Consider the following 11,963-nt stretch of genomic DNA (forward strand, 5'->3'; position numbering starts at 1 on the left):
TCCTATGATTTCCTTTGTTACACACAATAAGAAAGTGATATTATTTTCTTTCCCCACATCTCCTTGACTTTGTCATTTAAGATTGCCTTTTCTGTTAAGTTAAGCTTGCTATGTTATCTCTACTTCATGACTCCCCTACATTCCTCAAAGTTTTGAATAAAATTGCATCCCATTTAAGACACATTTTCCAGTGCTTATTGATGTTAATGTCTTTCTTCTGATTTTGTTCAGTATTTTCCTTCTGTATTGTATTCTGTATACATCCATCCTGTATGTATCTTGTTTTTGCTTAGTTGTCTATATCTTGTCTCTCCGATTATATAATGAAGTCCTTAAGAGGAGGAACTATTTTTACCTTTCTTTGTATTATCATTCCATAATACCATATCTAGCTCATACTAAATACTTAAAAAAAACATTCACTTTATTTGACTTGATTTTTAGATTTAATAAAGAACTTTCCTTATTGCTTTTCAGGAAATTGGAAATAGTATCTTCCTGCAAAGGTTTTTCTTTATTATTGATTTTTCTTCAAAAGCTATCATTATACTTTCCAAGGTATTTGCCTTTAAGGCAAGGTAAAAGACTTCTGATTTTGATCAAACTTTTCCTTCAATATGTAGTAAAGACTCATAATGGTTGCTAAATATTAGAACAGATTTGTTATGCTTATGCCTAGGAGCTTTGATAATTTTTAATAGACCTAATCAATATATAAATTATTAGGATTCCTTTATTTTGGAAAATGTATTATAAGACTTTTATAACAATAGAGAAGAGTAGCATTAAATTTTACATTTTTTGGATAAAATAAAATCTATTTTTGGTTTTGTGGTCCTTTTTATTCACTAATTTAGTGAACCTACTCTTTTTTAAAGTAGATTTTTCCACTAATAAGAATGGGGAAGAAAGGGGCAGCTAGGTGACGCAGTAAGTAAAGCGCTGGCCCCAGAGTCGGGAGGACCCGAGTTTGGTTCCAGCCTCAGACACTTAACAGTCATACTAAAAACTAGCTGTGCAACGTTGGGCAAGTTACTTAACCCCAATTGCCCTCCAAAAAGCAAAAAAAATGGGGAATAAAAGGGAAGGAAAAGAGAAAGATGAGGAATAAGAGAAAGAAAAAAGGAGTAAGGGGAAGAGAAGAAGAAGAAGAAGACCAAGAATAAGAACAAGAAGAACAAAAAGAACAAGAACAAGAAGAGATAGAGGAGGAGGAGGAGCTATGGGTCATTCTCACACCATTTAAATTGTGAAATCCTATGAACTGAATCCCAGTTACATGAATTCATCCAACAGGTAAGCCATCCACACACACATACACACACAATTTGTTTAATATTTTGTAGTTATTGTCTTGTTTGATATCACTTAGAGACACACATTTACTGAAATATTAAAAAGTAAATATTTCCAAAATTGAACCTTAATATTTGATGCAAAAAAAATGTTTGCTGTTGTTAAATCATGTCTGATGCCTTGTGATCTCATTTAGTATTTTCTTGACAAAGATACTGGAATCATTTGCCATGTCATTTTCTAGTTCATTTTATAGATGAGAAAACTGAGGCTAAGAGGATTAATGATTTTCCCAGGGTCACTCCACTAATAAATGTCTGAGGATGGATTTTCCTGAGTTCAGGCCCAGCACTTTATCCACTTGATGACATAGTTGCCCTAAAACATTTTTAGCCTTTTTTTGTTTGTATTTACACATTTATCTGTGGTATAGTTTGTTAGGCATTACTTTGAATGCCTGGTGTGGAAAAGTTTTAAGCTTAGCTCTAATGATTTGTGTGAGCTCATACAATCAATTTCACTTTTTTAGATCTCATTATCTATAGGATAAGAGGACCTGGATTAGGTGATCTCCAAGTTTCCTTTCTTTAGGAAGTCATATTGTTCATCAGAGAATATATATAATAGGAAGAAAAGAAGACTGAGCATGTGGTACAGAAGAAGGATGACTGATAAGCAGCTCAGTGCCCTGCTTATATCCTCACAATTCTATGTAATAAGAAGTAGGGCCTGTGACATGTTAGCAAGAAAAACTATAGTGACCTTAATGGAAGACATGGACAAAAATCATACAATACAGGTCAGTATAGACAAGAGAAGCATTATTGGAAGTAACCAATGAGATTACACATGCATCTGAAGACGTGAATATGATTTTTTGGTATTTGAGCATGATTTATGTGGAGGAAATTGTTTTCTGTTTTCAGTATTTTACTGACCCATTTGATAACCTGAGGATGATGAAACAATAGGCCAGAAACAAAGTGCCAGTAATTAGGTAGCTGCTTAATTAGTATCTTTTTGAGGTACAGATTTGCAAAAATCAGGAATTCTCCTAATCAGAATTCCACTCTGCTGAAGTGAAGACAGAGATAACATACATAAATCACAAATGAGAAGGGGAAGGGGAAGGTAGATTACAAAGAATCATTTAGTGGTTTTCCATAGGAAACCCACAAATCCCACAATTACACAATTCTGTAGTCAAGTCTTTGGGAGCTGTAACCACTTCCCCTATGGCACAGTACCAGAGTTCTGTCACAAGAACAGGTTTTACTATCCGATTCATTTCTCTTAAGGTACATAGGGAGCCGCCGCCAATGATTGTGAGCATTGTCAAAGATTTGAATGATCATTTCAAGATGCATCGTAAGCTCTGACTCACAAGCTGGGAAAAGCAATTATTTAGAATTCTAAATTATTATTATATTCATTACACATATAACATAGATTAATATAAAATCACAGTTTCCTTCTCATTTTGCAAAACAAAGTGATCAAAAGCTAAAAGAGAGATTATTACCAAATAGTTAGTACATGTCAGAGGCATAAATCTTCTCAATTTCTGTCCTAAAGGTATAATTTTTCCCTCAAGAGAAATAACCTTTTCTTTTTTCAGGAATCTGGCTGCTATGTGTTATTGATTGACTACTTACCTACATAAAAGTGGTTTATTAACTTCTAGAGAATATTACTTCCTTTCAAATCTCCTGAATTAAAAAAAAGGCACAAGTATATTATCTCTTAGAATACAAAGAAACAGACATAAACACACACAAACTTTAGAACAATAATAAAAAGATTTATGTATTAACTATGCCATATCCACTGAAATAGTTATACTAATTTATTTCATATCAGAATATTCACTCACTTTTTTAAAGTTTAAATACTTGGACAGTGCTTCTCAAATATTTGGGGGCAGGAAAGAGGTAGCTTTGCATTGCAAATTAGACTATAGTAAAATTCTAATAGCAAAACCTTTTAAAATTAATTTTAATAATATTTGTTGCCATATAACATGAGGATCAGAGACTTTGTGATTTCATTAGTATTAGAAACTCCCAAATGAAGCTATTTTCTTCACCATGGCAGGTAAGCATGTTCTTTACAATTCATCATATCAGAGAACTGACTAGAGTTTTTTGACTACTAAGAAATTGTCGAGGGCCATACAAGCAGTCAGTATATGCTTAATGGTGTAACTTGAAAATAAATCATCCAGATTCTGAGGGTAGCTTTCTGTTCACTACACCAACATAACATATAGGTGATTTAAAACAAAAAGAAAAGCAAATTTAATTTTAAATTTAATTTTATTCCATATTGAACAATATCACAAACACCTAAGTGAAAAGGTTGCATCACCTGATTTATTATAAGGGTTCTATAATGCAAATGGATTTTACATGTGACTGACAAGATTATAAGATATTTCACAACCCTGTTCAGCTTCTTATTTAATTATAAAATAGAATGTATGGGGTGTACAGGAAACACTAGCACCTCCTGAATGAGGACTTGCTGAGTCTCTTTCAAGACTGTTTATTCAATTTTGGTGTTCACCTCTCACCCAAATTTCACCTGTGCCTCCAAGAAGCTATGTCTTGCCCAATGGCCATACCACAGCAAGCTGTCTTTGCAGATAGCTTAAACAAATTGGAGAGTAACCAACAGACCTCACTTCTGTTAGTAAAGGGAAAGGTAATGAAGGAGGAAAAAAGTTGTGCAATGGAATACTGAATCAGTGAACAAGGGAGAACTAATAAATGGATTTGTTTTGTTCTTCTACATTTGCTCCTCTCCTCAGAAATCCAGTCATGTAAAAACACATAAAATAAGAATTGCTCTTGCAGAAGAAATATTCTTGAAATATATCTGTCCATTCACTCAAAATGACTTGCAAAGGAGCAGTCATTGTGCATAAAAATCACATGCTTCCCTGGCAGTTAATTAGGAAGCTCTCTCTACCAGGCTATCAGAAGCATTTAGACATTCTGAGACTGTCTGCATGATGTCAAAACAACGAATTGAAAAGTAAAATTCAGTTAAACTGGGTGTTCGACATAAAAGTAGACAAACAAAAACTGTAGTTGTCTTATTCAATTCAACTGTCTTTAAAAAGGAATTCAGTCAAATCAGTTTATACATGGAAGTAATCTAAAAGAGATTTCCCTCTCACTATCTCTTTATTTTGCTCAGTATCTGATTTAATTTCCCTTTCTCTTTGCTTCTTCCTCACTTCCAGTAACTAGAACGAAACATACAAACAACCTACAATGCTAGAAGGCTTAATAATATAATTAAAATTTACTTCAAATATAACATGGTTAAATTCATTAGAATCAGAGACAGGAAAAGATGTATACACTCCATGCAAACTCTAAAATTTCTACTCCCTCTTTGCTCAAAATCCATGTGCTCTGTGTTGCTGTCCATAGAAACTTATAACTATCAGTGTAATATATATGATTTGACTTATTGTAAAATGAATACCCAGGTGCTATAAAGAATATATGTGTGCAAAATATGTAAATATATGAAACATAATATTAAAGAAATGCTTTCATGTCTTCAGTTAAATATTGTCATCTAGATAATGGCCTGCATAGGTTTAATGAGATTAGAATATATTCTTCTGGTGGTGGATCAAAGATGGCAGACTAGAAGCAGGAAACTACATGACCTCCCCACACAACCACCTCAAATGCCTATAAAAAATGATTCTAAACAAGTTTTGGAGCTATAGAACCCACAAAGTGCCAGAGAGGAACAAATCTCCCACAAAAGGCAGCCTGGAAGGCCTATGGAAAGGGTCCATTGAAGCGTGCTGGGAGTTGAGCATGATCCTGTGAGAGTCTTGTCCCAGGTAGGCAGTGGTGGCCAGAGAAGACTTCTGGAGAGTGAATAATCAGCATCTGGGGTGGTTTCCAGACTTTTCAACCTATAAACAGCAAAAAAAAAAAGAAAGTAAAAGAGCAGTTGAGAACTCTGATGGAAAAGAAGGACACAGTCCAACCCCTGCCCCCAGGGCAAAAGGTGGCAGAGGCATGGTGGCTGCAGCATCTGCCATGTGGCTGCCTCAGGAGCTGCTGGATTAGAGTTCAGAGGAGGACAAAGCAACCACTCAGATGCTTATCACTCTTGCTCTGACCTCCTTGGATCAGTGACACTTTCTTAGGTGGTGGTCCTGGGGTAAGAAATTCCAGTTTGCCAGTGTAATGTCTGTAGAGAGGGTGTCCTCCTCAGACCTATGAAAACATTTATGAAAACCCCAATGATTTGGGAGAAAGCTCTCCTCTTTGGAAGCAGAGATCTACCATGGCAAGAAGCTCAAAAGTCAAGTAATTGACTAGCAATATGAGCAGGCAGAAGAAGGAAAAACAGACCATATAATTCTTTATTTGGGGACACAAAGAATCAAAGTCTAGAACAGGAGAAAGACAATGAAGTCAGAAATAGTACATGAAAATTTTCCAAGAAAAACGTAAATTGGTCTCAGGCCATGGAGAAGCTCAAGAAGGATTTTGAAAATAAAATAAGAGAAATGGAGGAAAAACTGGGAAGAAAAATGAGTACGATGCAATAAAACATGAAAAGAGTTTTAACAAACTGATTGAAGAAAATGACACCTTAAAAATAGACTAACTCAAATGGCAGAAGAGGCCCAAAAAGCCAATGAGGAGAAGAATGCCTTAAAAAGCCCAATTTGAGAGATTAAAAAGGAATTTCAAAAATTCACTGAAGAGAATAATTCTTTTGAAATTAGATTGGAGCAAATGAAATCTAATAACTTCATGAGGAATCAAGATACTATAAAACAGTTCCAAACAAATGAAAAAGTAGAAGGCAATGTGAAATATCACACTGGAAAACCACTGACCTGGAAAATAGATCCAGGAAAGATAATTTAAAAATTATTGCACTAACTGAAGGCCATAATCAAAAAAAAGAAACTAGAAATCTTCCTTCAAGAAATTCTCAAGGAAAATTGTCCCTATATTTTAGAAACAGATGGCAAAATAGAAATTAAAATAATTCACTGATCACCTCTTAAAAGAGATGCCCCAAAGAAAACTCCTTTGCTCAGGTTCACATGGCTAAATTTTTTTGTGTTAATTGTCTGAGGCTGGATTTAAATTAAGGTCCTACTGACTCCCAGACCAGCCACCCCTCTTTCAAGCAATCTTGAGGAAAAAAAAAAACAGAGTTGGATAGAAAATTTGACTTGCTAATACAAGAAGCATGAGAAGGTAAATAAGGGAAAAGAAATCACAAGGAACTATTAAAATTGAACTATTTATAATCCTTTATGGAAAAATGATAATTGTAACACATGAGACTTTTCTCAGTATGAGAACAGTTGAAGGGAATATGTATGTGTGTGTGTATATATATATATATGTATATGTACATTATATACATAATGTATGTATACATATATATGTTTAAATAAGAGGGTATATGTACATATAAATACATATATGAGTGTGTGTATATATGTGTACATGTATACATAGACAGAGGGAACAGACTGAGTTGACTATAAAGGGATGTGATCTAAAAAATGAAATTAAGAGGAAAGAGAGGAATATAATGAGAGGTGATAGGGAGAGATGGAATATGGTAGATTACCTCAAATAAAAGAAGCAAGAGAAAACTGTTACAATGGAGGGGAAGAACAGTGAGAAAAAGGGAATGGGTCAACTTTACTCTCATTGAAGTTGGCTTAAGTAGGGAATAACATATACACTAAATTGGGTATCTTACCATACGTGAAATAGAGGGAAGATGAAAAGAGAGAGGATGATAGTAGGGAGGGAAGATTTGGGGGGAGGGTAGTTAGAAGCACACACTTTTGAAAAGGGACAGGGTCAAAGTAGAAAATAGAATAAGTAGGGATTAAGATAGGATGGAGGGAAATGTAGTAATTCTCTAACAATATTTCTAGTATGGAAAAGTTTTGTGTAACTACATATGTATAATCTATAATTGAATCACTTTGCCTCCCAGTAGGGGTGGGTAGTGAGGGAAGAAGAGAAAGAATGGGGAAATCAAAGTTTTTAAGTCAAATGTTAATATACATATATATGCATACACACACACACATATATATGTATATATATATTTGTAGTAGTAGTGGTAGTAGTATTCTTTACATGCAATTGTGAAATAAGATATTTGGGCACTGGGGTAGCGAAATCCATCTTGCTTTACTACAAAGTCAGAGGAGGTATGGGGAAGGATGTAAGAGAGAGCAGATTGAAGGTAGGGGTATTCCGTATGATTGCTATATTGGTGTGGGGGAAGAGGAAAAATGGGGAGAAAATTTGTAACTCAAAATCTTGTGGAAATGAATGTTGAAAATGAAAAATAAACAAAGAAAACCAAAAAAAGGATATGGTCTTCTTTTAAGCCTAAATATATATGATTTGATAAAACATATGTGAATGAATCTGTATGCCCCAAATTAATAGACTATTGTATAGTAGAATTAGTCAGGATGTTTACATGGCCTGTCCATTTCAACTCCCAAAAAGTAATGAAATTCAATTGACCATGAAAGTCACTTGTTGAGCTGGTCAGCAGAGAGCTCAGTCAGTTGGTCCCAGAACATATACAGTACATTACATTTGGCCCTTAGTGTATATTTATCCATATATTATTTTCAAAATTATAACTTCTCATTTGAATACCTTTCCTTTGAAATTTATATTAAATCATTACATAAATAGAAAATTATAATAGCTCATTATTGTCCTCATTTTTCTAAAAATGGGGGTATTATAAGTATTAAATACTATACTATCAGATAAAGAAGGCTAATATACAAAAAAGGGAGGGTAATTTGAAGAAATAGTAACAGGAAATATCTTCAGTACCTGAATGACATGTTTTATTATAGATTTTTATTATATACATATTTTATGTAGTATTCCACTAATATGATAGAATGTGTACCTGTAATTTCATTTATCTGGGGAAATCCCTCTACTAAGGCTGGTTTGTAAATTCTTTCAAACGTAAAATGTTGACTAGGGATTAAATACTTTACCTAGGGTACCATGATCAATATGTGTCAGATATAGGACATGAAACCAAGTCTTCAGGCTTTCAGTTGGAATTTTCAACCCTCCAAAGCTTTCTTACTTCTCAGGATATAATAATATTTGCTAAGAAAATTGATATCTATTCATCTATTAGGTCTTACCTTACCCTATTATAATTTATAAGCATGAGTCTGATCACCTGATATATTCAATAGGGAATTTGGTCACTTTCATTGTAAATTTGAATAGACATGTATTAGCTTGAGGGAAAAAATATCCTTAATATAGCTTTCTGCATCCTTACAATTGAAACTATATCTGTAGAAACACATAGATGCTTCCTCTCTGGCCATTTGCTTTCTTGTATGGTCAGAAGTTCTATGGGTGGGGAAGCAGTAAAAGGGGAATATACCTACTGCTGGTAGGTACCAAATTTTCAGGAGTATTTCACCAGTCTTCATGCCCCATTTTAAATCAACTAAAGAATCCCATGCTTACTTGGTTCTGTTGTTGTTGCTGATCCCTGTCAGCATCTCTCTTTTCACCTTTTTACCCTATCCTTTCTTTCTTTCTTTTTTTTGGTAGAGCAATTGGGATTAAGTAACTTGCCCAAGGTTACATGGCTAGTATTTTTATGTGGGTGTTAAGTGTCTCAGGCCGGAACTGAACTCGGGTCATCCTGACTCGAGGGCCAGCACTTTACTCACTGTGCCACTTAGCCACCCCTACCATATTCTTTCACAGAAAAATAAATACAAGTTTCCAACTCCTACTCTCCCATTGTAGAATCTTACAAATGATTTCAGATTTTAATAATATAGTGCTTTTAAAGAAACAGAATGGTACAACTAGGTGGCACAGTGAATAGAACACAGGCCCTGAAGTCACGAGTGCCTGAGTTCAAATCCAACCTCAGACACTTGACACACTTATTATTTGTGTGACTTTGGGCAAGTCACTATACCCCAATTTCCTTGCCTTCCCCTCTCAAAAAAAAAAAAAAAGAACAAAACCAAAACAAGTAGAAGACAAATATTCTGAAGCTGTTTATTTTTTTTTCAAATTAATGAGGTATAAAAAATATTAAGTTCATTAGTCTGTGATGAACTTATGGGGGAACACAGATAAAACTTGCACAAAATTAAAATTGACATCTTAGATGAGTTATACTCATCAGTAGGACTGGATATGCTATCATATATCTTTTGTAATATTAGAGGACAGAAGTGGGTAATTGTGAATTTAACTTCTCATGTGAGACCTAGGCTTTATCTTCCTTGAATTCTTCAGTTCACTGTTCCCATATTCTGTTAACAGAACTAAATATTCTGTTAGTTCTCATTGGAGTTTTTATGATCACTGCCTTATATTATAATTTAAAATTTGATATGTATAGACTACCTTCCACTGCATTTCTTTTCATTAATTATCTTGATATTCTTGTCCTTTTGTTCTTTCAGATGAATTTTATTATTATTTTCTAGTTCTTTAAAATAATTTTTGGTAGCTTGATTGGCATGGCACTAAATTGCCAAATTAAATTTACATAGAATTTTCATTTTTTTTATTGTATTAGTACTGTCTATCCATGAGCAAATGATATTTTCCCAATTGTTTAGATATGATTTTATTGGTATGAAAAGTGTTTTGTAAATGTGTTCATATAGTTCTTGGGTTTGTCTGGGCAGGTAGACTCCCCCATATTTTATATTGTCTAAGGTTATGTTAAGTGGATTTTGTCTTTCTGTCTCTTGCTACTGGGATTGATTGTAATATATAGAAATGTCAACGATTTATGTGGGTTTCTTTTATAAACTGCAACTTTGTAAAGCTATTAATTTTTAAATAATCTTTGAAATTTTTTTTGTTATATTTGTATTGAAATAATAAAATTGCTAATTAATGAAACAATATTTGCAAAACTTTGTAAAAGCACTATTACCACAGTGCCAGGCAAGAAGCAAGTGAAATATTAATGCCTATTCCCTTCCCTGTCCACCATTCAAGAAAGGCATTCAGGCAAGCCATGTCCAGAGTGTACTCTAGACTTTCTATTATGCCAGATTCTTCCTATAGAACCATTTCTCTGTCCCCCCTTTCAATTTCCATTTGTGTTTTCTCTTTCTCTATTAGTGTATAAGTACCTTGATAACAGAGGCTTTCTTTCTGTTTTTATTTGTATTTCCAATGTAGTGCCTGACATATAGTACTTCCTTAATAAATGCTTATTGACTGATTGTCTAAAGGGGAAAGACTAATGAAAGAGATCTTAGAAATGCAAGTGGCACTCATGTGCAATGTTCAGAAGGACTCTGAGGGGTCATAAGCTGAGCCAGGTTTGGATTAAGACATAAGGCTTTCTCGAATGGAAGTTCTAGGACAAACCACCAAAGAAAGATAATGTAGAGTTTTAGCCATTTCCAGGTGTCAATGTAAAGATGGTTGCTGAGGAGGAAAGAAGGAAGAAACATCACTTCAGTAACTTGGACCCTTTGTAAAACATCTTTTTAGGTATTGGCAACTTTTCAGGACCTCCAAGGATAAAAAAAAAAATAACAATTTTGCTGCTCAGGGGATGAGGCAATGTCTCTATAGATATGAATGTTCTCACTATCATTCACAAGTTTATCAGCACATTTTATCCAAGAAGAGGTATATAAAATATTTCTTTGGAACAAATGATCTCTGGAGATGCTCTATAAAGGAAGAATCTGTCAAATTAAATGTAAATATTTTTATCTTTCTCTTCCTCCTCTTCCTTCTTCCCCTCCTCCTCCTCCTCCTTATTATTATTATTATTAATTATTATTATTTTTGTCACTAACTTACTTTACTTGACTCCAGGCAGCAGAAGAAGTTGCAATGGATATAAATTGTAGAGGAAGTTTAAAGTTTATTTACTTTCTAACAATTGGAGCAGTCTAAATTGAAAGAGGCTAATGTGGGTGCAATGCCATTCCCTTACACTGATGATCTCTTTTAGATGAGTCTAGAATACTATTTATTTTCATATATATATATATATACATACATACATACATACATACATACATACATATATATATTGTTGAAGCAATACCTCACGAAGTTAGAATTTAGAGTTGACTAAATGATATTTAAAATTCCATGTAGAGCTAAAGTTCAGCATAATTCTGCATGAATTCATTCTATGCAAGGTCATTCTAAGAAGATGTGAAGCCTAATAGAAGAATCTTTGTGGGCTGAATAAATCAATGTCATTTTCAAAGAAGTTAAGTGGGAAGAGGATTAAAGGGTCCCCTTGTAAGTGCAAATTTGGCTATAACAAAATACTTTCGGCAAGTGGAGAATCTTTTGCAGGCAGGGATGTATCATCTTAAGGCAAGAAAGAGCCTCATTTTGAAAGTAATTTCTAAATGGGACCAAGAACCATTGCTGACTTGGTAACTTGAATCTACACAGGTAAGAAACCTAAAAAACATGATCAAACATTCAGTTCAAAGAAGCCATAGGTAAGTTGACTCCAGTGAGAACTAAGAGAATATGGGAACACTGAACTGAAGAATTCAAGGAAGACGAAGCCTGAGTCTCACATGAGAAGTGAACATCACAATTACCCACTTCTATCCTCCAATATTA

The sequence above is a fragment of the Petaurus breviceps genome, unplaced genomic scaffold (assembly GCF_028583685.1).
Source record: "Petaurus breviceps papuanus isolate PSGF00001 unplaced genomic scaffold, PetGlider_PUasm1.0 184, whole genome shotgun sequence".
NCBI classification, from domain to species: Eukaryota; Metazoa; Chordata; class Mammalia; order Diprotodontia; family Petauridae; genus Petaurus; species Petaurus breviceps.